Here is a 26,539-nt window from a genome sequence, read left to right as displayed (position 1 = left end):
TGTCTGGGAATCTAGGGTTCAATAATGGAAAAGCTCTAGAGATATGTATTTTTGCAGCTAGAGTCTGCCTGCCATAGCAAAGCCTTTATCATTGCTCTAGAATTAGAGGTAGGGTCACCGACAGTGAATGGTCAAGCTACTTTTCAAGACGTTTTGGCAAGCTACATCCAAGGTTCTATTTTCAGGCTTGCTTTAAGGTATGCCAGGCAATGGCTGCAGGGAAAAGGGATGGTTCAACTGTGTACTCAGTTCTCACCACCTCTCTCCTGAGCAGACTGGGGAAAAGATCTGAATGGGAACAAATGCAAGGGAAACAGCAGAAATCTATTCAGCTGGATCAGTCCCCTGATCTGGTTGATCATGTAACCGAATCAGTGCCACTGCAAGCTCAGAGAAGGTGGTAGAACAGGTGAAAAGTAGCCTCACTCAGTTGCAGCTTACAATTTGGATAGCTTAAAATTATGTTGAACCTCAATTGCAAAGACAAGAGAGATGGGCCTGCATTTGTGGAATGGCGAGGACCTATCATATTTCAAACAAGCAGCTTACCAAGACCCCTGGTATCACGACACAGCAGTACTCATTGTGGAGGCCATGAGTCACAAACCACTTGTCTCACAAGAAAAGATCACCTGGAACAAGAAGAGAGAGGAAGAGTTTCACCAACAAGAATGCACAGTCAGTCTGTGCGTCCCTCCCATGCATCCAGCCACAGAAGCAGAGGAATCAAAACTTGCTCTGAACCACTAACAAGGGGGCGCCTCTGCTCAGACTGGCAGGATTTGTTGTCAGCACTGAAAAAGTCAGACTGGAAGAGTCTCAAGATGCGTGCTGCACATGGAGGGGAAGAAATAGGTCAGACCTGCTTTAGCACTCCCACATTTGAGCCAGCTGGGTTCTCATGAGCTCATCCGAGCTTTGAGAAGCTGGCACAAAGCTGGGACATGTAACCTCTCCTCCTCTTGCACCCATCTCTCTTCAAAGGCTCGCCTTCCCCTCACCATGAGCCTAGCAAAACTTCTGCCAAACCCCTGTGCTTCATTATATACCACCTCCTCCACAGCCAGACAACGTATAAATAAAAGCATCAAGCATTAGGTAAAGCCAGGCAATCGCTCTGTCGCATCTAGGGGAAAACCAGGCTGGTTTTAGAAGGAGGAAGCACTACCTACTGTTCTGGCAACTCCTACTTCACATCGTTGTGCTACGCTGCAGGGAGAAGGGAATCCAACTGCAAACTTTCCCAAGTAAGACATAATGCAAGTTTGCTCAAGGCAGAGGGGTTAGCCCCACCTTGCACTACAGTTATTTCCTATAAGGCCAAAAGAGTTCATGACCTAACAACTGATCAGCCACACTTTCAGTAATGGAGACAACCCTGCATCAGTTAACAGTCACTCACATGTTATAGCAAGTTTAAGTGCCTGAAAGTTCCGTAGTACAAAAAGACATGGACTCTGAGGCATGGCTCAATGGTTAATTTGAGGTCAGTAAAGAAAAAACAGGGCAGCTACCTGCCAGCTTCTCCTTCACCCATTGTGAAAACTGGAGAGGCAGCAAGAACAGCATGAATCCAGACAAAATTCACACTGTCAGGGCCGGCATGGTCTCTCAGAGCACTCTCAGCTATTTACACAGCACAGACAGCCTTGCAGTTAAAGTATGACTGCAAACTCAACTCACTACCATAGGTTTTCTGCGTAATCCCAATGCATTCTGCTGACCAGATCTCCCAACAGGAACACAGGAGCTGTTGCGAGGCTCAATTAGGTACGCATTGTGAAACCCTGTGCGTATTCTCTTCCCTCCAACATTCTCCAACTATTATCTACTGCAACTTCACCTTAATAATGTAGCAATGCACTGCCATGTAATCCACTTCAACAAAACGAAACTACAAAGCTAGTCCCAAACAATGCAGCTGCATTCTCCACCCAGTCCAGCCAATTCAAACAATGAAATCATCACGATAGACCATCCTTATCTAGCCAAGTCATACTTGCAGACAGAAGCTGAAACAAACACCTATCGCAACAAGCTGCTTCATCCAGTAAAACCTACCACAGCAGCACAATCATCCCTGAATCCAATTACCCAGTTATATCTCCTCTCCCCTTTCCCCCACCCCACCCAACAAAACAATACAGGCTAAGCCGTGCCAGTGCCAATACTGACACACCTCTATCAAAGCAGCAACCAAAAATCACCTTTTCCCTTGAAAGGGAAAACATGTAAACGCCAGCACGCATCGGGATGGAGAGAATCTATCACAGCAAATGGTTGGGGCTCTATTGCTTGAAACATTCAGGTTTAACCTGGCAACGCACCAGAGCAGGGCAGCCTTACAGACCATAGCTCAGAACCGCAAGAGGGACACAAATGATCAAACATGATCCATCTTTAAGGCTACCCAGCCAAGTCCTTGCAATGCAATTCCATCCCCTAGTTTACTATCTCTGTTGCTCACCTGCATGGTCTTAGCCCACAGACGGTGCAAGACAGCTTGCTTCACAGTAAGTTTAAGAGCAAAAGGCAACAGCGTCTATGCAAGCAGCTACCACAGAGTAACTAACAAGATACAAATGCACACCTTAGCTTACCTTTTGGTAACTTATTCATGAACCATCCCTGTACTTCTATGAACTAGCCACCATATTATTGTACCGCAAACAGAAGGAAAAAACCATCCAAACTAGCTTATTCCTTCTTTATGCACTTAAACTGCAGAAGCTTGACAGTGGCAAGTGGTCAGGCACTGGAGGTGTACAGCGTTACGGCTGCTTCAACAGGAACAGCTGCAGTTATCACTGATTCACTTCAGTCTTTTCTCCCTCTTTGAGAAGGAGAATGTGGAGAGATGAAATAAAGGCATACCAAGTAGATAAAAGTATCAAACTTGTGGCCTTACTGTGACACGAAGCATTAAAGGCAAGAAATCTCTTTCTCTGTGTACAAGAAAGAGCACACTTCTTTTTTCCCCACGGCCTTTCTGAGACTGTCAGTCTGTGCTGGACTGAGGGTGGTGAGAGCCCAAAGTCAGCATGGAAAAAGAAAAAAAGGCTAGAGACCAGCTGCTACAGAAAACAAATGACAACTTTGAATGCAAGCTGAGCCAGCACCCTGAATTGTAGCTCTTGACAGTGGAGTGGGAGAGAAAGAAGAGAGAGGGCAGAGTAAGAGACTGCTCCAGGAAGAGGAGCAGCTTCAGGAGGGACCAAGAACAGCAGCACCAGCCACGGGAGCTTTTTGAGCAACTGCTCATCCTGACAGCCACCAGGAAGCAAACCTCTGCATGCGCATCCACCAGAGGATGCCTCGTGCGACTGGAGAGGTGGGGTAAGGCAATGAATCAACTGACGCTCTCCTTCAGCGCAATTTTACTGGGAGGGGCACATCCTATTTCTCCGACCCTCATTCAACAAAATAAGAGGGAGAACAGCTGCACTGGCAAAAGGTGACTCCACGACACCCTAAGAGCTACCACTGGTTTTCACCACGTGCTGCGCTTACCAGTTTTGTTAAGCATTTGCTTCTTTTGCACACTTGCAGCTGAACTACACGTTACTTTTAATAAGATGCTGTTTAATAAAGTACTTGATTATATATCTCACTGGTAAAGAGTGCAACCAGGAAACAAGGACAATGCAGGAAGTGTTATTCAATGCTTTTATTGAACCATCAGACTCCCTTAAGACCACATGAAAGTAAAAGTAAATTGATAAATTGACATAAGTATTCTACACCCAACACATCTCACCAAGATGCTTGATGATACAGGGACATGGGACACTCTTCAATCCCTTGAACCGGTCCCAATTTCTATATATGGCCCCTACTAAGGGCTTATAACCACACCTTTAAATCTACCCCTACCTCTTAGCAAAAGCTGTCCTCCTTATCCTTCCCCATGAATGCATAAAGCATGTGCTTGTCATACAATTAGTACTGGATGTGCCAGCATTCAAACAGGTTTGTCAAAAATGCCCCCTTACCTTCTGTACACCAAGTGCGTGCTGGACCCAGGAAAGCAATTTCAACCAGCCAAAGTCTATCCAACTCTATCCCTTGCAGCCATCGCTAGCACTTGTGACCCAGCTCAAAACTAACTCTAGATACGATATAATTAATTTTCAGGAGACAAGCTTCCTCTTTCAGCCAACAAGCTGGCCACATGCTCACTGACGCTGGCATGAAGGAGGCAGCAGCAACTGCCAGCACAGGCATGGATAGGCTTAAGCTGGTTGTTTAAACATACTTGCATCCTTCTCCTGCCAGGTGCCTCTGCCCTTTTTCTTAAACAAGGGCAGAAAGTACATCGGGTACCTAAAGAACTGCTGGGGCTAAAGACACAGTATCAATATGTATGTTATCTGGACCCAATACAACTCTGCTTGTCCAAGCAAGTCATCAGTAGATGGCCTGAGAACATGTCCTGGCTCTTTTCATTGCAGGGTTTGCAGACCTCATCCTTTAATCAAACTACACAGTTATCACGCAGTAGACTTTCAGCTGATTTGCTCATGTGCTCTATCTGCCAGAAAGGCAGTGCCCGCTTACACCAGGGGCACCTCATCTGGTACATGGAGCATACTCTACCCAAAACAGCTGCTGATTTGGGGAAAATACCATGTTCTGTCATTCCCTAGTAAGCCACAAATCCTGTTTACTTATAATTTGCTCAATATCAAGTGCTAACTTGTTAATACTAAGCTGATTGGATAGCACCTTGCAGCCAGTGACTAATTTCCAGATGGTCCTAACTTACCCTGAAACAGTATGGACTCTTCTACATTTCTATCTCGGCAGTTAAAAATGATGGCATACACAAAGCCCTCACAGTTTCCCAAAGCCAAGAATTTCTCCTTATGCACATCAGAGAAATCACTGCTAACCCCAAGCCTGCACAGCATTACCTCTCTGCTTGTGGTCTTGCACCAGACATGACTGTGAATCAAAGAAGAATCAAGAACTTGTTCCGTAAACTCATTGTGCTACATGAATGTGAGGACTACACAAACTCACCAGGCTCCATACAACCGTCACAGAGGAAATAACTCTTATTGTACACATGGTGTGTACGCACCTCTCTGTTAACCTCTAAAACACGGGCAGGTTATTGCCCACAACTACCTCCATGCCTTCAAGCACAGAGAAAGTGGCTCACCAAGCAAAGATAGGCTCACTTAAAATTAACACCTTGATGACCTACAAGCACATTGACAGGGAAAGAGCAGGCAAGACTCCATGCCATTACAAGGAAGATAAGTTCCTTCAAGTAGCTCATTAATTTAAGAATTTAGGACCACAGGATAAACCTCCCAGAAACCATAATATACTTAATCATCCCCGTGCAAGTTCTGTACATGTGGTCATATAAACGTAGCTCTGTTGAGCCTACCTGTGCCTGCCCATCCACGTATCCCAAGTAAGACAGTGCAGATACTCTTTCTCCCACGCTTCCCCCCCAGCTCCTACCACCACACATATGGACATTTCCCAGAGAACCGGTCTCTCCTGAAATTCCATTCAAAACAGGGACAGCCACAGAAGTCCAAACTTTTGCTCTCCATCCTTAGAGAGTGTAGTCAAGACAATCACTGACAAAGCACAATATTCTCTGAGCCTTTGGGTTTGTGAAGTGTTTTATGACAGTTCTCACATAACCATGCCCTGCTGTCAGACAATGGTATCTCCACCGACTTGTCTCTTCCTTTCTCCTTCTGACAAGCACATGGATAACCAAAAGTAGCCATGGCTGAGTAATTATTCTTTTTAGGTATTTACAGAAGTAATTCTAAAATAATCTTTCGCAACAGGCATGTTGTCCACTAAACTTGTAACCGTCACTTTTAAGACCTGTGAGTAACACTAACTTTTTGTCAAGACGACAACTAGATGTCCGTTAAACTTTATTTTTAGAGCATCTAACACCACTTCAGCATATTTTTAATACAATGGGCATGAACGGCAGTCCTACACAGTTTCTGATTTTGTACAACTCTTTCCACACTCCTTGCCCAAAGCAATGGAGGAGCCAGACATTTATGGACACTGGTAAGCAGATTCAAAGTGTACACAGCCAGACACTTGACACCCCTTTCAATTTCCCAGCAGTTACTATAGGGGGGGAAGGGGCCACAAACCTGAACTACTTGGTCCACCTGGGACTAGAACAACGTCAGCATATTATGCCACAATTCCAGAAATCAGTTTGGGGAAAAAAGGTGAAAGAAAAACCCTAAAAAAGCCCCCAAAGCCTAAGCTACAACTATCTGCTTCTGTACCGGAACGCTGTGAACAGTTCCCCTTGCTGCTCACACCATTTCAACTTTGCCAGCATTAGCGGCAGGTGCAGGTGGGCCAGACTGCTGCCAGGGCATTAGGCACACTGTCGCATAACCCATAGTGCGCTACAACGTCAGGCTAGCCTCAGCTCAGCCTTGGCATACTCCAGCACAGCTGCCAACATCAGTTCAGCTCCACCTATGTTAGCAATGCTGGGAGCAGTCTATGTACATTACAACTGGAGTTTTAAGCACTTTACATGGAGCGTCACTTACCTTGGCAGCAGCCTGTCTGCTCTAGAGTTCCTACTATTGTTAACACTGATAAAGATCAAAAGCTCTAGCAATAAGGGATTTTTCAAGAAAAGTTTTAACAGTATTTCCCTAATATATGACAGGCTTCCTCAGCTTACTACATCGTGTTAGCAGTTAACAGCCCCGGCACCAGTTAGCATTACATGCAGGAGTCCAGTGGATAACAGGAGCTATCCGCAAGCTGCTTTCATAGTTTTGCCTTCTGTCAAAACTTCATCTACTTTTCGGGAAGTAGGTAACGTGTTCAGAGCCAGAGGCAACCTCTTTTCCCTTACTTCTCTGGGTTTTTCTAAATTTAAATAGAGACATCAGCATCAACCACCATAGGTAAGAGACACCTGTATCAAGCTTGCCAGCAGCCCATTTTTCAGCAACTAATCTGTGGAGAGGTTAGTGGAGAATAGGGGAGGAAAAAAAAAAAGGATGTGGAAATAATGGATGGGAAGACAGGACTGAGGAGACACCAGTTTGTTCTTCAACATGTAGTAACACCACACTGTTTAAGCAGAAGGCTTGGGAGAAACAAGCCACCTATCAGGTCAGCACAGAAAAAACCGAGTGCCTTTTCTTTTCATTTCAGCATCCCTTCACTAGGCTTCCAGAACAAAAGATAAGAAACAGTCCTCAGGCATAACTCCTCAGGCTGCAGTCTTGTCAGTTTTCATAAGCTAAGTGGGGCTGGGATGGGTCAGTACAGGCCAGACCTCCTCCGAGTAAAACCCAGTGCTACAGCAAGCAGTAATTCCCCAGTACGCTGCAAGGGAACATCACACATGAGGCCTGTCAGAACTGCTGGGGGCCACCCACACACCTTCCTTCATGTTAACCTTCACCTTAACAGGTGTCTGGTCTCTCTCTCATCCCAAACGAGCAGTTTTTCAAGGCTTTCCTAAGCACTGCTACCTTCCAGTGCTGCCTGTGAGACCAGTTTTCATTCGGGACCACCACCGCCAGCTATCCCTTTGCTCTTCTCCCTTACACGAGCCCTCCTGCTGTTTTATAGCACCAGACGCTCACACCTAGGGAGCTCAGCACTGCAAAGCCGGCATTCCCACAGGGGCAGGGCTGAAGAATTACTATATCCCATGCAGCTCACCGCTGGGCAAGATGTGTGTCAAGGGGTATGCGTTCCTGGTACGCTGAACCTCTCATTTCTTTGCTTTCAGACCCACATTAGGCATGTCAGCTGTAGCACGACCTTTAGTGACACAGTGCAGTGCTTCCGTTAACTGGCTTCCTAGTTGTTAAATGTAGGATCCTCAACAGAGCAATGACTCTTCTAAGGAGTAAGGCACTTCAAAGAATCCAGCAAGCAAAGACTGCGTGCACACAGTACTCCACGATGCTACATGATTATATCAAAGCTGTTGGGATGAAAAACTGACATTTAATAAATAACATGAGGTCACCAAAAAGATCTCAAAACACTGCATGTAAAAATGTTATTTTGACAAGAAATTAAGCAATTGTATAATCAGGTCTATTATCAGATCTACTGCTTTGACATGTTCTTATAAAAGTATGAAGAGCATGCAATTCCAATTGCTGCGGGATCCTCCCTCACTCAACACAAGATGTACACGTTTAATATTCTTCTAGTTAGCCACGCACGTACAGCAAAGCCTAACATACTTCAAAGTATTTACTGTACTGTATAAACAGAGCGCTATTTTCAAAGACTCATAACTGTCAAATCAAAGCTGGCTTTCACAAGAACATTCAGAAGCATTTCTGCTGGATGGTGGCTATTTGCCTGACAGTTTCAACTTTCTATCCCCAACCACAAGAAGGTTAATTTTTTATTTTTTTTTTTTACAGAGACAGAAGAAAGCATTTTCTTGCTAACAAGCTGTCAAGCCATTTTGGCCTGAAGTTCTTTACTCCCTTCTCATACATACATATGAAACATGGTGGAAAACATCAATTCCACTACCAAAGCTCCAGGAAGAGTTTCTCCATACATAAGACTGCCTGAACTCTCTATCATAACACCTCTCACTGTAGACGCTGTGGCTGCTCACCTTAACAGGCTACAGCTTTATTTCACATTACACTGCAAATACGTTTCTAATCAATCCTCAGACAAAACCAGATTGGTACATAGATAAAATACTGCCATTTCACAGGCAGTAGTACAGAGATACCAAGCCACCTAAAGAAGTCAGTTTCGCAAAATGCGGAGCGCGTAGCTCTGAGCAACCTGAAACAGGGTCTACTGCTTGATCTTACCTGGTGTTTTTATCAGTGAACCACTAAACCAGAATTTTCCTTCAGGTTTTGCATAATTCTATACACACTGCAAAGTTGCAAAGATGGCTTCATGCAACAGACACAAGCAGACTTAGAGATTTAAAGCAATTTATAGAGCATAAGTAACATGCCTGAGTAGGTAAATCGGAGGCATGTTAAGAGCCAGGTTCCATTCTCAAATTCACCACCAAATCCAACCTAACCCAGTTTTAAAAGAGCCCATGGGCCCCAGCTGCCCTACTGATACGGTAAAACGGATATTGGCACCTTTTGCTCAGAAGACATAGAGGACAACAACAGGCACATGGGGACCATCCGGTGACAAGATGGGTGAGTGATTTAAAGCTCCCTTGCTCTGCTGCTACACAGGCAGCCCCACCAGAAAGCTAAGTAGCAAGAATACAGAGGCACTGCTTTCTCAAGAAGCTACACAGCCATGAAAACGGGACAACCAGCTCAGAGTAACTGCAAATGCTAGGAGTTGAGCAGGCAGCTGTATGGCTATCCATGCCCGAGTCACAGCTGCTCTGAACTCAATACAGAAAGCAGCAAGCTCTCCCTTAATTCTATGTGCAGCTAAATTACTGCTTATGTCATACACTCTTTTTGCCGTAGATTGTACCACTAAGGAGCACTTAAAGTCAGTATTGTTTTCAAGACTACAGCACCCAATTTTCAGTGAACTCTCAGAGGACATCACTCCACCACCTCTCAGCCCTGCTTCGTCAAAAGAAATGTTTCTGGTAAAGCACTTCCCATTTTCATCCCTTCAAAACAATTTCATTGATTCTGCCTAGGCTTTAAAAACAAACAAGCCAACCACCTTACAGTTCCACTTTTCTTCTCCTTTCCCTATTCCACAAGCTCCTTCTCAGAGGCCAAACAAGGAAAAGCTCACCTCTGCTTTTAAGCCTGTCTTAAAAAAAAGGATCTTGGAGCACATCTATATACTCTAAAGAGATAATATTTATTCTTCAGATGTAGTAAACTGCAATTTCATAACAGTCTTTAAAATAAATTCAATGAGTGTTGTCAAAGTAGATCAAAAACAGAGCGCTGAGATCTGATTCTGCCAAAGAGCAGGTAAGAACAACCCAGGAGGAGTAAAACATAAAAAGTCAGGTAGCAGCAGTTCACTTTTCAGTGGCCACAGTTTGGTAGCTCAGACTGGATTTCAGGATGGGTCACCAGGATCTAACCAGAAGCCTATGCAGCTTAATGGTACATCTCACACACTGATCTCAATCCAGTGTCCAGAGAAATGTGCAAGAACCCCACAGCACACACAGGCACAAGTTACTCCCTCCCTCTCTTTCCCAATATATTCTACTCTAGCAGATGTGCTTCTAAAAATCAAGGTTTAGACCATAGGCTTAATACCTCTTCCAAAATTTCTACTGTCACTGATTATGATAATTGAACATTCTTCATATTCTTACAGACATCTGATCCTTTTTAACTCTTGCTGAATTCTTGCTCCTGATGATTCTCACAGCATGAGTTCCACTGCTTAATCGCAACCATACTAAATAGTCTATCATCAATTTACGCTATATGTTCTCTGTCATCAGACAGTCTCGAAGCAGCATAAACTTTTCCATAGCAAAACCACCATTCTCTTCTTTTTGCCCTGATTAGAGCTTCTTAAAGAGGGTTTCTCTTTTCATACGTTGCGTATCTCTTCAGAGATGAGAAACATTTTTGGCAAAAAGAACAAGGTAAGCTGAAGGAGCTGTTCTCAGGCAAGGGAAGCTGTAACAAATAGGTGTAAATAACATTTAGCAAGTTTAGCAGACTCTTAGGGGTACAGTTAGATGAGCATTCCTCTTGGCAGCAACACCAGCGTAAAAAACTGCTGCTACCAATATTTACTTCCAGCCCCGCACCACACTGTCTGATGCACCCATACAGCCGTCTGCATGGCCAAACAGTGAACCAGTTTGGCAAACTGATGCAGGGTAAGTATAGCCTTTTTTTTTTTTTGCCAAGCTATTTATAATCCAGATCAGTTCCTTGATCTGTTTCAGCATACAGCTGCTCCAGCAGCAGTACCAGCACATACAGAGGGGCGGTGCAGAGTCAAAACGGGCAAGCGCCAAGGTCTCCTCAAAAGCCAACTCTAGCACTGAAAGAAATGCTCATGAGCATGTTAACAGAGGGCAGCTAGGCCTGTGGGTGAGGGTATAGCCACAATGTACAACCCCGCTTCTTCAAAAAAAAATATATATTAAAGTCAACATTGGAACAGTTTGTTTGTATTCAGCACACATCGAAATGTCACCTTGTGTTTTGCTACTGTCATTGAGTTCACTAGCATTTTTAAGACCACATGGTCTTAAAGGCAACTCTTCAGAAATTTCCCAAAAGATGGGTATTTTTGCTCAAGTTCTTCAGCATTATCTGGAATTCCAAATTATGAATAAGGTTCCTGTTCTTCTGTGCTTGTATAGTCCCCACCACAAAGCAGGTCTGGCTCCAAAATGATTAAACTTTTAAAATGGGGGAGGGGGGAACCAAAAACAACCAAACCTTAACAGACAAGTAAAGGTACAGAGGGAAAGCTATTTTAAATACAATAGGCAGAGCAGTGCTCAGACAAAAATTCAGCAATGAAATCTCCTTCCATTCACAAATTGCTCTGAAAACCTGAGTTAACACCTTCATTTTGCCAGCAGGAAGACTAGAGGGACTCCAGCAGAGCTTGTAAGCAGGAAATCCAAGCCCATAGCAAATCTTGCTGGGTTAAAGGACTTTGTATCTATGTAAACAGACCACAGACCTTACCAAGGCACAGAGATTTCTGTGAAGTCCAAGGCCATGCAAACTAGATAGAAGGATTTTATGAAGGCTGCCTGCATTGCTCTGAAGAAATTCTGGTAAACTTCTAGAAAACAGAAGAGAGCAAACCCTGCTAGGTAACAGAGCTGACATTTAAGATGGGCATTAGTTTGAATACTCACTTGAGTGTAAATTGCTCTGCAGGATAAAGTTGTTATGGTTTGGTTTCCCCCCACCCCCACTGAATTTATAAAAGACCAAGAAAATTCCTAAGCCATAGGCAGAGTTTGTAAGACAACAGAATTGGTACAGCATGTGAGGAACTCAAGAGGGAAAAAAATCTAGAAAGAAACATATAGAAATAGGTTTGGAAAGTCAACATATATCAGAGTAGCAAGGCTTTGAATAGCTAGGAAATACGGATCAAAGGTACTCCATTATTATCTACCTCAAACATATAAACCATTCAGAAAAAGCTGTTGCATATTAATATTTTAGCCTTGGGGCTTATAGTTGCCTTAGTTTCTATATTTGGATATTTAGTGACAAATGTAGTTTCTCTGGCTGTGGGCTAACCCTAACTGAAAACAATCCAAGTACATGAACTGTAAAGATGAAATGTAAGAGGGGGGTGGGAGCACAGGGAAGAAAGAGTCCACACCCTTTGTATTCATCATATACAGAAGTGATCTATAAAGTTTCTGGTTGTAGGAACAGAAACCTATTTCTTTTTCTTTCACATAAAAATTCAGGTCCTGCCTAGCTTAGAAGGCTGTGTTGACCGATCACAAGAGAGGAAAGCAAAGCACCTCCCCAAAAGAAAAAAAAAAAAAATCTGAAAAGGCACCTAGACACACACCCCTAGCCCATAAAAAGATAGTTACAACATCACTGTCATAGCCTAGCTACTTTCCTCACACCAGAGGAGACCGCAGTTTCTCCCAAGATACGTTTACTGCATCTATAAACTAAATAATCTGTATTGGGAAAACTACCCTGGCAAGTCAGCAATAGAACTTTTACCAAACATTGCAAAAACCAACTACTTATATACACACACAAAACACCCCCCAGAAGAATTTCTAATGTTAACCTGACCACAGATGAGCAGCTGAGCAGGAGGGGGGCTTAGACAAAGACTTGTTTAGGGTGGGGTTTTTTTTGTTTGGTTTTGTTCACACTTATTTAACGTCAATGATTGATTAACATTTTGGATAAAGGAGGTCTTTGTTAGTGATTCAGCATCTCCACCCCTTCAATTAAGGTGTTAAGAGTTCACAACAGTGCAGTGAGACCCAAGATCCCCAGACCCCTCTCCACAAAAAAAAAAAACCACCCAAAAAACAGATCAACAACAACAAAAAACGAACGCACCCACCCCACTGGAAAACTTCCCAAATCCCAAAACTGACATCGTTGCTAACTCCAAGTTAAAAAAAGAAAGCTGCCTTTCTTTTGTTGTTTGAGGAGGGGCCAGCAAGGGAGACAGGGAAAGAATATGAGCCCTTGAGCCATTTTTATGCTCCGAGTAAGAAAAAAAGGACACATTCATTAAAAATAATCTCTTTAGCGATCACTGTTAGAAAAAAAAAAAAAAAACACAAACCAAAACACATCACCACACAACAGAGACACCATGCCAGCTTGTCCAAAATGGTTATAAAATCCCACCAAAGCAATCCCTGTGATCCCCAGGAGAAAGCAGATTGGTCTGCTATGGGGTACGGGCATGTGCACTTCTGCTAGCACAGCTCTGCTGCGAGCATAGGTTGAACACAAAAAAACCCTGTGTGTTAGCCTCTACTTAACTTCATCAGTTCAACACCTGTAACACCCCACTGTAGACAGCAATCGGGCATTACAGCCCTAATATAAAGCAGGAGAGAGGTAAAGAAAAAGACGACAGGAACAAAGTTATTTAGGTATGTTAATTTCATTCCATACCCTGTGATTTTTTTTTTTTATTATTTGATTTCAGGTAATGCCTTGCCTAGTTTTCCAACACCTGTCTTTGTAATATTTTGAGCAATGACTGACCAAATATTATCTTTCAGCAAAACAGAAGAGGAAAAAAATCTACCTCACTTTTTTTCCCTCCTGCATTTAAAGCTTGATACATTTAAGGATGCTTCAGAGCATCCTATGATGTCTGTGTGGGTTTTTCATGGAGAAATCGAGGACAAAATACTTTCAAGGAAAATAAAAATGTTACTGGAACCCCTCAGAACTGGAAGACCTATCTCCCCTGCTTCCTCCAATAGTATTTTGACAGCGGAACAACTAGTCACCAACAGGGAGGCTTAATGAGACAAACTTGACTTGGCACAACCTTTTCTCTTCTGCCCCAAGGTCAGTGAGTCTAATGCCCAAATTAAAGAGATGTTACTTTACAAGGTAAGAGCTATATGACTTGATGCTCCTCTCCCAGAAAGTGAGGTTCGTGGTTATTTCCAGACCAGTTTCATAGTCCCAGTTAGGTTTGGCATCTGGAGAATAAAAGCATCTTCCCTTTCACATTCATGGGCTTTGAACTGTTCCAGTCAGCTCCCTACTGCCACTTATTATTTCATACTTTCTTTGCTGCATGACGATTTCCTGATTTCTCATTTTGTTTACTATTAAACCACTAACCATGTAATCGTCCCACCTTAATACTTTATGCCCAAACAACAACCCACAACTGACTGCCACATTGGATTCTTCCCATCTGTGTCCTCATGCTTTGTCTGCCCTCCCAGAGTAACACCCACCTTCCACATCCCAAACGTTCATTTGTCAGAGACCTTTTTAGACCCAGCATCCACACAGCAGCCTCATGGACAGGAAGCTGGACAGCACAGAAATACAGGGTGCACTCTCTCATCCTAGAGGCAGAGCCTTGCTGTTTGCATGCATCCACCTGTCCCATCATTTCCCTAAGCACCTCCACCTAAGGGTCTCCAGTGTTGTTCCCCCCCTCACCCCGTCATCGTCCAACCTTTAAGCTCATGAACTTGCAGTATCTCTACAGATTTAGCCTCTCCCATCCCACTGACAGCCTCCCATACACCACAGACTCCCTCTCATGCACACGCGCACAGTGCCTCCTCTCTACCTAGCAGAAACACTTCCAAATAAACACATTTCCGCTGCCTTGTCAGATACTGCTCTTCCCCACAATCCCTATATACAAGATCCCCTCCCATACTTCTAGTATCCCGCAAACTCCTCATGCACAACTATCCCACATGTCAGTTCAACACTACATGCTTAGCTTCCCTGGATTCCTGCTCCCCTGAACTATCCTACACTACTTCCCAGCTCTGGGCCCCTACAATTCCCTTTACGACCATGTGCACCACCTCCCTCATGCCAAAAGCACTTCCTACCCCATATTCTGGCTCCCAGTGCTTCCCCATACCACAGTCCCACTCCCATATGCCTTTCTCCCAATCACTCAAGTCCCAGCTCCCCACACCCTTCCACCATTACATCCATCCCCTCGTGTATCAACTGATTTCTCCCCAGCATACCTCATACTCCACATTTCTCCATCCATCTCTCCACATCCCTTCCTGCAGACATCCATATTTCAAGCCTTCCTGCAACAAAGCCCCCATCCCTTCCTCACAGCACATCCCAGATGACCTAATGTCCCACATACCACCTCTCATCCCCTCACTGCATGCTTCAGCTCGTACCCCACTCCCTACATCCCTACCATAGACATTTGTGTTCCAGCCCCTCACTTCAGCTCCACCACAGAGTCCACACACCCAGCTTCTTTCTCCTAGGACAGCCCACACCCCCAGTCCCAACAGCCTAGCCCTGGTGTTGCAGTCCCTCTTATCATATCCTACATCCCAATCCCTCGCTAGGATTAAAGCCTCATAACTACCTCTCTAATCCACGCAACACCGTCCCCTCCATAGAACAGAGCCCCTAGGGCGCCCCAAGCTCATCAGTGCACCTTAGCGCAGCACAGAGCGCTCCACGCACCCACTCATACGGCACAGCCTCCAGGGCACCCTAGTGCTGCAACCCACAGGACCCCACAGCACAGCCACGCGAGCACCCAGTGCCCCCAGCACAACCTAGGGCACCCCACACAGCACAGCCACGTGGCCATCCCACGCACTCCCCGAGCACCCCACGCATCCCTCCGTGCAGCAGAAGCCCTAGAGCATCCCCTGCACCACAGAGCAACCCACACGCTCCTCCGTGGAACACAGCTCTTGGGGCATCCCGTGCACCACCCACAGTCCAAGCCAGGCCACCCCACACATCCATCCACCCAGCACCTCTCGAGCATCCCCTACAACCCTCCATACAGCGCAGCCCCCAGGGCATCCCCTGCACCACAATGCAATGCAAAGCACTCCATATGCCCCTACAGAACAACCTCCAGGGCTTCCCGTGCACCCCAAGGCCACCCCGCGCATCCCCCCCCCCCACAGAGCACAACCCCCAAGGCACCATCTGCACCCCACACACCCCCCCCAGAGCACAGCCCCCGGGACACCCCCTGCACCCCGCAGAGCCCCTCACAGAGCACGGCCTGCAGGGCTACCCCTGCACCCGGGAGGACTCGCCACCCCTCCATTTGTGGAGCCCCAGCGCACCTCCCGCACGCCAGGGCACCCCGCATGGCCCCCCACCGAGTGCAGCCCGGGGGCACCCCCCGCACCTCGGAGCACCCCCCGCCAGGCAGCAGACCCCCGGAGCGCCCCGCACCCCTCCGCGCAGCGCGGCAGAGCCCCCGGGGCACGCCAGGGAGCCGAGCCGAGCCCCGGGGGCCGCCAGCAGAACCGCCGGGACGCCGCCATCCCGGGGGCAGCCCTCCCCATAGCCGCTGGCGGCGCCCCCCACCCCGCGGCGCCCCCCCGGCCCCCCCTCGCCCCCGAGCCTCCCCCAACTCTCAAAGTTTGGGCGGGCGGGCGGGCGGGCGGCGGCGGCCGGTGCCGGTGGTGGCCCGGTGCCCGCCGCGCCGCCTCCCCCTCACTCACCGCCGGGCCGTGGGGGAGGGGCGGGGGCCGAGGCTCCTCTCAGCCCCGGGCGGGAGGGGGCGGCGCAGCGTCTCCCCCCGGCGACGGCGGGTCCTTCCCCCTCCCGCAAACACACACAGGCTCCATTGTCCGCCAGCGCCTCCCCCCCGCTCCTTCCCGCACACATGGTACCGCCCATCGCAGCCCCTCTCGCCCGCTCCCCCCCCCCCCCTTTCCCCCACACCGCTCCCCCCCCTCCCGCCTTGCCCCCCCTTCCCGCCGCGTCCCGCAACCCGGAGAGAGGAATGGTACCGCCCGTCGCGCGCGCCCCGCCCCGGGAATGGTACTGTCCCCTACTCACTCCGCCAGCGGGACCGCCTCTTACTCCCCGTTCCGGGCAGTGGTCTCGCCCGGCCCCCCGCCCCGCCCCTCCCCAGGCAGAGGGCGGAGCCCGCGTCCCTCCCCTCCCGCCCTCGCCCACACAGTGGTACCAGCCAGGCTCTTAAAGGGACAGGCCGGCCGCGGCGAGCGCCCCCCGGGCCGGCGGGAAGCGCCGCCCGCCCCGCCCGGCTCGCCCCGGCCCCGCCCCCTACCTTAACATAGCCTGTCCCCGCCTCGCGATGACCCCGCCCCCTCCTCGCCTTTTAAAGAGACCGCGCGCCCAGGGCGCTTCTTAAAGGGGCCGCCCCCTCAACTCCCCTCCGCCGATCTGAGTGCCGGGAGGACCCCTCCCCCCACACACACACCCGCGCGCCCCGGGAGGGCCGGCGGCAGTGGCGGGTGGGGAGGGGGCTCCGCGCGCCCCAGTGCCTGCAGCCGCAGGGGAGGCGCCCGGTGAGCCGGGGAGGGGCCGGCGCGCCCCCCCCCCCCCCGCTACGCCACGCCCCGCGCGAGCACCTCGCGCTCCCCTGAGGCGGCGCGCGGAGCCCGCCCCCCAATGGCACCCCTAACGGAAACGGCGTGGGCCCCGCTCTGAGGGGGGCGGGCGGACGGACGCCCCCCCGCCCCCAAGCCCCGAGGCCCCCGGGGGAGGCGGCCGGCGGCGGGTCTGCGGGAAGGCGGGTACCCCGCCAGCCCCCCTCAGCGGCCCCCGCCCAGAGCCTCGCAACTGCCCGGGCTGTAGAACCGCCGCCGCCTCAGGAGGGGCTTCTGAAGGGCGGGAAGGCGCGGCGGGCACCGGGCACCGCCGCCATCCCGAGAGACGCACTGCCCGGGGCGCTGCCCGGCGGGTAGGCAGTGTCTTACGGAGGAGCACAGCCCGCTGGCACCAAGGGTGGTATTTCCCTTCCACGTATTTCTGGAGAAGGAAGGGGACGGCTGGGCATTGGCAAAGCGGGAGGAATGCGGGAGGGAAGCTCTGGAGGAGAAGCACGTTTCTCCTACCTGGTGGCTGAGCAATTTGGCTCTGCCCGCCGGCTGCCAGCGGGTTGATGGAGCCGCTCTGGGAGATCTGAGGGCCTTTTCTGATGGGAGAAAGCGCCGGGTTAAGCGGCAGCTTGCAGCTAAGCAGGGAGGAACCAGACAGTAATGACAAACAGACACAACCTATCAACTCCTAAATATGCTCAGGGGCCCTATCCTGAACAAATGCTCCATGTTTGGGGGATTAAACGCCAATATAGTTTGAAAGCAGCTGGCAGGTAAGAGTTTTGAAGATTGGTAGCAATCCCCCACCCTTTTCAGTCTGCGACTTACTCTGTGAAAAGAGCGCTTTCAATATCCACTAATCCTCCTTCACCTCCACAAAACGTTCATAAAATGGGCGATCTTGTGGGTTGTAAGGAAGAGCTTTCCAAACCACGGGTGACACACAGATGCACAGAACCGCCGCAGTCTAACGAGGGAAAGCAGGCTGATCATTTTTGCATATCCGCGATGCCTGAATAACCTGTTTTGCCAATACGAGAATAGTGAATAGAAATGCAGAGTGTGTTCTCCCTCTCCCTTTATCCTCAAACGACCCGCTCTTTACCCTCTCCAACTCCCTCTTTTAAATGACCCAGCTCTTTGGGAGAAGACCCTTTCAGCGCTGAGGCTGGGCATCGCTCTGTCAGATAAAACCACCTCCTCTCTCTGCTCAGCTCTCTCAACCCCCTCCCGGGGGCTTTCCCTCTTTTTGTCCCTCTCTTCTCCTTCCCTTGTCCATACCCGCTCGATAACGTCGTTAAGGAACTCTTTACAACTTCCTGAGTGCTGCAACAGTAGCTAATTCACACCTCTCACCCGAGAAAGATACTCTTCCTCGAGGGGGATGCTTCTTAACAGTGGTTTTTAATCCCTTCTGATTTGCAGACCAGACCCCCTAAACATTTCCCGCTGGACCGACTTTCAGCCCACTGATGCCTCTTGCTTGCTTCTCTCTGTTAGTTTCCAGATGAGTCCCTCGGGCTACAAGTTCCCAGGATCCATGACCTGGAGGTGGAAACTGTTGGGGTGTCTGGCCAGTCCTTCCAACTCATCCACCGATGAGCTGGAAGCCTACCTGTAGCCCTACCCATACCTTTCCATGGACTACGGTAGCGCTTTCTAAAGCTTAAGTGTTGGTGAAACCTAACTGACCAGCTCCACTTGAACCACCCCTTCTGTCACCATTATTGCAGCCTGCTCCTTTACCTGACATATAAACCTTCTCTTTTTTTACATGGGTCTTTTTTAATGGAACACCTACAATTCCTCCTCTCCTCTAGGCATCCCGTACCAGAGAGGGCTCACTGGACTGAGCCCAGGAAAGGCTGCAACAGCAGCAGCTGTACACAGTAGACCAGCCAGGCAGTGAAACACACTGTAAGGAACAGATACGCATTGCCGTGCTTTAGACAGAAGACCCAGTCCTGCTCTCACCCACATCAGGGACCCATGGTGGTTTGCTTAAAAGGAAGTTTGTTTCCCCTGGGCAGCAGAGGCTGGGATTTTTCTAAGGAGCCTAAGGAAGCCAGGCACCCAGCTTCCGTTTCCTGAAGGTACCTTTGAAAATCCCACCCTGTGCTTCAGTCCTGACACATGCAACAGCACCGACAAAATAGGAGGTGTTAGCAGACTGCCTTTTTTGTTCTCCTCCCTCCTCTGACCCGGTACTTCACTGTCTTGTCCCTTGCAGAGTTAGACTGGGGAAAAGGAGCATAAAATCCTACTAGTTCGCAGATGCTGTGGTTCCTCCAACTCCCCTCCCATCCCCCCCGACCCCATCCCCCAACATTTCAAGCAGTTATAAATGACTGTGCAACTCTGCAGGCAGCGGTCTCAAATAACCACACCAAGCCTCTCCCCTCCAACGGCTTTATGTCTCTTCCTTCCTCTCTTCAGGGCTCTGGATAGCAGCTATCAAGGTGTTTGGCTTCACTCTCAAGAATTAAGTTGCTACTTCACCCACCACCTTTGGGAATCTGCCACAGCAAACCGCCAGGAGCGGTGAATTCCGAAGGCAGGGATTCTCAGCTGAGAAATCCCTCCTGCTGTCCTTGAAGGGTTTTACCATGGGAACAGGCTCCCAAATGATCTTAACCACGATGACAGGTTGTAAGGCAGGATTTCAGGTAACGGAGCCCCAGACCAGGGGACCACCTCTGCCAGCCTTGAGAGCATCCACCAGTGCTGGGGCCTTGCCCTCCCTCGGCCAAGCCCATAAACGCCGCCCCAGAGAAGCCAGCTGTGCCGGCTCTTTCGAGCACTCCAGCAAATCCAAGAACATCTTGGAAACATTACAGCTCTCACCACACTGCGTACTCTCTCCTCACAAATCCCTGGCTGCAGCAGGGACAGAGGATCAGCCTTTCTATTCAAAAGCAGGGTCCTCTTCCATTAGAGCAAACCAAGCCTCAGGAAAGCGGCCACAGGAGCTCCAGTTCTGCAGAGCAGACAGATCGGGTGAGATAGGCCAGCCAGCAAAATACATTTGCATTACACTTTCAGTATATGGTTCAGGGCATGGCACACCCCAGTCGCAGCTTTTATTCTCTTTAAGGGCCCAGCCCTGCAAACACTTAATTTTACATGTGTAAGTAGAGTCCCACTGAAACACAATGGAGCCACTCATGCAAATAACGTTAAGAGCGTGCAGGGCTGTGGCTCTGTTTCACTGTTCCATCTGCAGCAGACCCAGTTTAAGAGGATCCTGCCACGCTTTCTCTCAGTTATTGCCGCTCACTTGTGCCAGTTAAACTATTTACGTAGTCACACTCATAGGTGAGCTGTCTAAATGATCCAACTTTTTTTTAAAAGCCCTGCTAACGAGAGCAAATCCTTAATGCCAGACCAGCTCCGGTGTAGATTTCATCCCCACAAGCGGCTGAACTGGCACAACTGGAGGAGGTGGAAACATCTGAGGAACGAGAACTTTTGAAGATGGGATTGAGGGCAGGTGAAATGGCAACATGCGAAGGCTGGAGGCGTTACCTTCTTCTGAAGTTACACCCTGCTCCTGACCATCCACTCTCTGAAGCGGAGCCTCTTCCACACGAAACAAGTTTCACCTCAAACTCAACAGCAGATTAAGCCTTTTCAGTCACTAACACTTAAAAGCCTTGCCCCGAGAAAATCTGTCACGATTAGGAAGGATCTGCTGACGGTCACTACACCCAGGATCAGGGATGCGCGTGCGCTTCTCCTCGCAGGTAAAGGATAGTCACCATGCGCATCTGTAGCCAGTACACTGCTGCTTCTGCGGCCAAAGGATCCCTCACTATTAGCTTTGACATGGCACATTTGGGCCATGCAAAGTGTCCCCTACAATTTTTTTCATTTTATGGGCTATTTTATCTCTAGCAACTCTGTGCTGAAATTGCATCACATATTTCCTGTCTGCTGAGGCAAGATTTCCCTCTTCCAGCGTGATTATAACCTTCCAGCAGGGAAGCTCCGCTAACTCCTTGAGAGCTTTGCTCTTCTGTACTGCCTCCTGACTTCTGCATTCATGTACACCTGCGCAAAGTGGGTGTAAAACGCTATCACTGTTGGAAGTGAAGAACACACATCATTAGGGGGATGTTTCGCTTTGTTTGTTTGCTTCAGGTTTGGGGTTTTTTTGCCCTCTTCTGGCTCTGGTGTAAATGATCAGAGGAGCTGCAGGAGGAGAGCGAGATCAGGCTCTATGAAATCTTTTTCTTACAAGCTTTGAGTTTTACATGGCTGCGTGCTCTAATGAGCCTTCTCGAAAGGAAACAACCCATTTCTGTAAGGAATCCAGGTGATTACAGTTTGCATACCACCGTGATCTCTCTGCATGGGCACAGGGGAGCTGCCTTCATGAATCTTGCTGCAAGATGAAGTCTAAAGCTGGACAGTGTTAAAGAGATGGGAAAGGACCGCAGGAAAGCGTAGTTTAACATCCACCGTCAACTTGGGAAAAAACCCTTCTTTCAGAAAGTCTTTTATTTATTGTAAATCATTCCTAAAAGATTAGGAAATCGGGCCTGCAGGAGGGGGAGAGATTGTTGTGGCTGTCTTTCTAGGTCAGTGTCTTTTGATATTAGACACTACCCTAAGACTCCCCAGTTTCGCTGAACCTCAGCCCTGCAAACATCAGAGAATATTCCTCACTTGGTTCAGGTGAACAGTCGCTCCGCAGCCTGGCTTGTGTGGGGCTTCGCAGACTCACAGAGGAAGGAAACGCATATATATCCCTATCAATGTCAATACACACACACGTATGTCATCCCCCCTCCAAACACACATACAGCCCCCCCAATCTCTGTCCCCACTGCTGGCGTGAGACCACCAGTAGCTCACCTATTCCGATCACTGCTGCCTCGCTGGCTGCGCGGTGCACAGAGCTCCCTTGGGAAGGAGCCTAGCCGATGGGTCTGACCAGCACTGGCTGCACAACATCACCCTACGGCAACAGCGTATGGATGAGGGCAAATTCAGCTGGGCAAGAAAGGCCTTGCTCTCATTTTCCTATCTACACTGAAAAGAGAGAAACGGTTGATCTTGTGTTCTCCTATTTGCACACAAGCATCCAAACAATCTGAGCCTTAATCAAGTTTGGGCTTGAGCGTGGAACTGGGCCTATGGTTAAAATACTCCTCCGGATCTCCAGAGAGCCTTCTAGTTGATCTGCCCCCTTCAAGACGTTATCGCACATCAGAACAGTGATGCGATGAACAAATCCCACATATTATAACATTCCAATTGCAGGAAGCTCTTGCCCTATTTAGAAAGCCATCTCTCAAGTCAATAAGCAGGTATGAGGCAAATACGAAGCAGCCATAGAGATAAATGCTCAGCTTTATCTCCTGTGATTAAAAAAAAAGAAGAAGAAGGAGGGGAGAAGAGATACTGAATCAGAAGGGAAATCAGGAAAACAGAATCTGGGGAAACATATGCTCATGCAACACATGAAAAATACGAATTCATACTAAACAAAGGTGGGAAATTTTGGCATACAGGAGACTCCAGAATCAATGTTTGCCCAGCAACACTGCTCCCATTACACTGTCCCCGTGTTTTACAGGGAACCGCTAACACACACCGCATGCTGTGGTGCCGCCAGGAGAATTTGGCTGTGGAATCGCCTGACCTTTGAGACTTAAGATTCTCAGCCATGACTTTACGGTCCCTTTGTATGTGTACGACCACCTTTGACTTCAACGAGAAAAGACCTGGCAGCAGCTCAGAAAATAGCCAAACTCACCTCCTGCTTCCACTCAGCCACCTGCTGAGCCTAGTCCAAGACAGCAAGCCCCCTTGCACAGCCCCGCAGCTACATTCTCCGTAATGCCTGCCCCACAGCGCCAGGGCACACACGTGCACTTCCATGGTGTAAAACCAACTGAATGAAGTTTCATTCCTGAAGGAGTATTTCTAAGAAAGCCAGGACCAGCTGAAGAAAGCACACTTCATTAGGAGCATCCTTCTCATGGGATAAATAGAAGGAGGCTAAGTCTGCCCTCAGACAGAGACAGAAGTCATAGTCTGTCGCCAACATGCACAGCAGCCCTCGCCCTCTTGGCATAACAGGCTTTTTGTGCCTTCCAGCTCTGCTCCTCCAGCATCTGGCCACTCAGGGTACCCGCCTGCTGAACAGCAGGGCAGCAGCGCAGACAGGTTATGCTCAGGGACTAGGGCTGCCCCTACAGTCAGTGCACAGGTGTCTAAGAGTAAAATTTTGTTCGTGTCTCTTCTGCAAGGCTACAATAAAAGAAAAATAACTTCAGCATGATTTCCCCTCTAGATTGCACATGAAGAAGAAACCAAGCCCCCACTGTACCGCAGACTGGCCCATTAAAGCGAATGGTTAAATTCTTGCTATGAAATGTAGGCGTTGTTGTCTGTTTTGTGAGGCAGAAATCAATATTCCCACCTCCTCTCCTTCTGTTATTTCACCTTGAGATACTCATGCTCAGACAGATGAGATCTGAATCTTACTCACTGTTACTGCAACTTTTCTTTCTCCGGGATTTCACAGGGTCACAGACGTTCTTGCAGTCCTAACCTGGCTGTAATTTACCACTCAGCTCCCTAAACTGAACGCCACTGGTGACTGAAGTAGTGACTGATTTTCCTTCCAAATCACACCGCTGCAGCTATTTCTAACTATTTATCTACATGCTCTGTCTCAGTCATTTTGTTCCCTGTGTGCTCCAATAACAACCCTCCCTCTGCCACAGCCTCCTTCTTCTCTGGACCTCTATCATTCACGCCCTGGTGCTAGCCTCCTCCATACCAAGGCCATCTCATACAAATGATGTTTTATTGTGAAATGCCCCTTCTGCTCTCTGTCTCCCTTTAATCTAACTGCGGGGGGTACCTTGGTTAAGTCTATAGATTTGGGGGTGGGGAGGCAAGGGGGGAAGGAGCTGAGTGACTGATGCTCTCAGCCCCAGCAAGCCTGAAGCAATGTTGGCTGGGGAGAGACAAGCAGGGTAAGATAAGCTAGCGCCATACCTCAACACCTGCTCCTTCGATTAGGTTTCCCTTCGGCAGTTCAGATCTGGGGGCCTGGACCGATTCCCGCAGATCAGGTAGCAATAATGCCAGGCTGGCTGGGCTGTTCTGATGAGTCCTCTTGGATGCAGCTCTGTCTACTAGCATGCCTGCCTCTGTCACCTAAGGATTAGACAACCGCAATATGCTCTGTTTGGCACCATGCTTTAAATCCATTCATAAACTGAAGGCAGTGCAGAATTCAGCACTCTGTTAGATAAGCCGCGTCTCTCACCCACGATCATTCTCACATTTGTGCTCCATTTCTACGCCACCCGACCACTGGTTTCCAGACAGGTTTTAACATGTTCCTCTTGACCTCTAGTGCCTCATGTACCAGAGTCCCCCACCTGAGAAACCACCTCTTATTAGAAGCTGTAGAAAAGACATTGGGTATTCTCGCCCGGGTACCTAGGAGAGTAGAGTGAGGGTTGTTCAGTCGTTAATTTGCCATTGTTTGCTGGTGACAGTCTGATGAAATTGCTTGAGTTATAATGAAGACAGTTTTCATTATCTGTCATTTAAAAATGTCAAGGGAGCCTAGACTGAATGGATAGGTGCTACCTGTTGTTTCAAATAGCTTTTGATAAAGGAAATACATTTCAAAAGTACCAGTCACTGATTTACAGGTGCTGTACAAAGATTACATAAAACAGTGAGATCCCTCCAAAGAAAGCAAGCAGATTTCCCCCTTGCTCTTTAGTTTAGGCATTGGTTTATCATCAGCATGGTGCTGATGTTCTTCTATAGTAATCAGCAGCAGCTTTCCGATCTACAAGATGCTAGATGATACAGGGCTATACCAACAAAAAACAGGAGTCTTCATTATTAGGGGGCACTCAAGAGTTTTGGCTTAGCTACACAAACGCTTCGCTCTTGTTCTTCTGCACTGTTACTTGTGCACTCTCATGGTGCAAACTCCAGACCACTTTAGCAACAGATGTCATGACTGGACATAATTCTGCCCAAACATTTTGCCAGCCCCTCTCTGCTGAAGGTGTTGGCCTCTCACAGCTGAACTGCAATAACAGACTGCATGAATGTTCCTAGTCCATCTGAGCACAAAATCTGCCAGCTTATTTTAAATCATATCTGTTTATTCCCTAGCATGAATACATCTGCTCACAGTACCTGCCTTGCAGGTCCTGAGAGACACCTGAAACACCATGTTTCTTTTCTGACTATATCCTCATATCTTAGAGCATCCACTTAATGTGTGAGATGGCGCTGCACGGGGGACCTGCCTCGGTAACGTAACTCTGACGGGATGCGCCTTGGCTGGCTTACAAGATGGGCTGTTCCTACACACAACCTGTACCTTTTGCCTGTCCTTTTTGTCAAGCCGAGGCAAAATGAACGCCAGCACCCCAGCCAGCGTGCAAGGAATGCAGGTAATAGTCTGGCTACAGTGTCATTAAGAACCACTTGCATTTTTGGTAATTGCTTTTGTATGAGTATCCAGCATCAAACAGTGCAGCATATAAACATTTAAATGCTGACGCACAGGTACCCTCCCCTTAAGAATCAGACAACAGAGACTGCTGCTGCTTTGGCCTGTTAACACAGCTTCAGCCTGTCTGGGTCCCACACAAGCCAACTAGCTTCCTCATCCAGGTCCCTACTTCCCCCGTGCGCAGAGTCTGCAGTGTCCCCCACAGTGTCCCAGCTCTTGGCGGTGTATGTGATGTTCAAAACTAAGGTTTGATGGCGATGAGGAAGAAGAGAAGGACTGAGCCTTAGGATGGTGGACTCTAAAGTCACAGATGGGGGGAAGAAATAAGAGTTGTTCTGAGACCAGATCATTTCCACGTCTTGTTTCCATTAGGACGGTTTCCCAGGCACTTACCTAAGCCATCCTTACAAAGTATCTCCCAAAGAAAAGGGTTTATGTTCCTGGCAACACATTCCAAAAAAACCCGTCCCCAGCTCCCTGCTGCCATAAGCAAGCACAACTCCGATGATTTCAATAAAGCTGCACTTTCTGTGGCCCTAAGGCTATAACACTACAGTAAACAAAGCGAATACCGT

General features: G+C 48.3%; 1 protein-coding gene across 3 annotated transcripts in view; it reads right to left on the bottom strand.

Moving 5' to 3' along the window:
• Positions 1–26,539, bottom strand: part of BCL9 (BCL9 transcription coactivator) — a 60,147-nt gene that overhangs the window by 14,756 nt on the left and 18,852 nt on the right. Inside the window, exon 1 of one of the 3 annotated variants that reach the window (XM_064469353.1) lies at positions 16,613–16,777. The exons of 1 other annotated variant lie outside the window; for it this stretch is intronic. The gene's annotated coding sequence lies outside the window, so the exon portion shown is untranslated. Of the gene's footprint in view, positions 1–16,612; positions 16,778–26,539 lie in introns of those variants that run through there. One more of the 3 variants, XM_064469345.1, reaches the window with a different exon arrangement.

Source organism: Phalacrocorax carbo, chromosome 1 (genome assembly GCF_963921805.1).
Source record: "Phalacrocorax carbo chromosome 1, bPhaCar2.1, whole genome shotgun sequence".
Taxonomy (NCBI): domain Eukaryota; kingdom Metazoa; phylum Chordata; class Aves; order Suliformes; family Phalacrocoracidae; genus Phalacrocorax; species Phalacrocorax carbo.
Note: the sequence above shows the minus strand (reverse complement) of the source record. Positions and strands in the feature narration are given on the sequence as shown.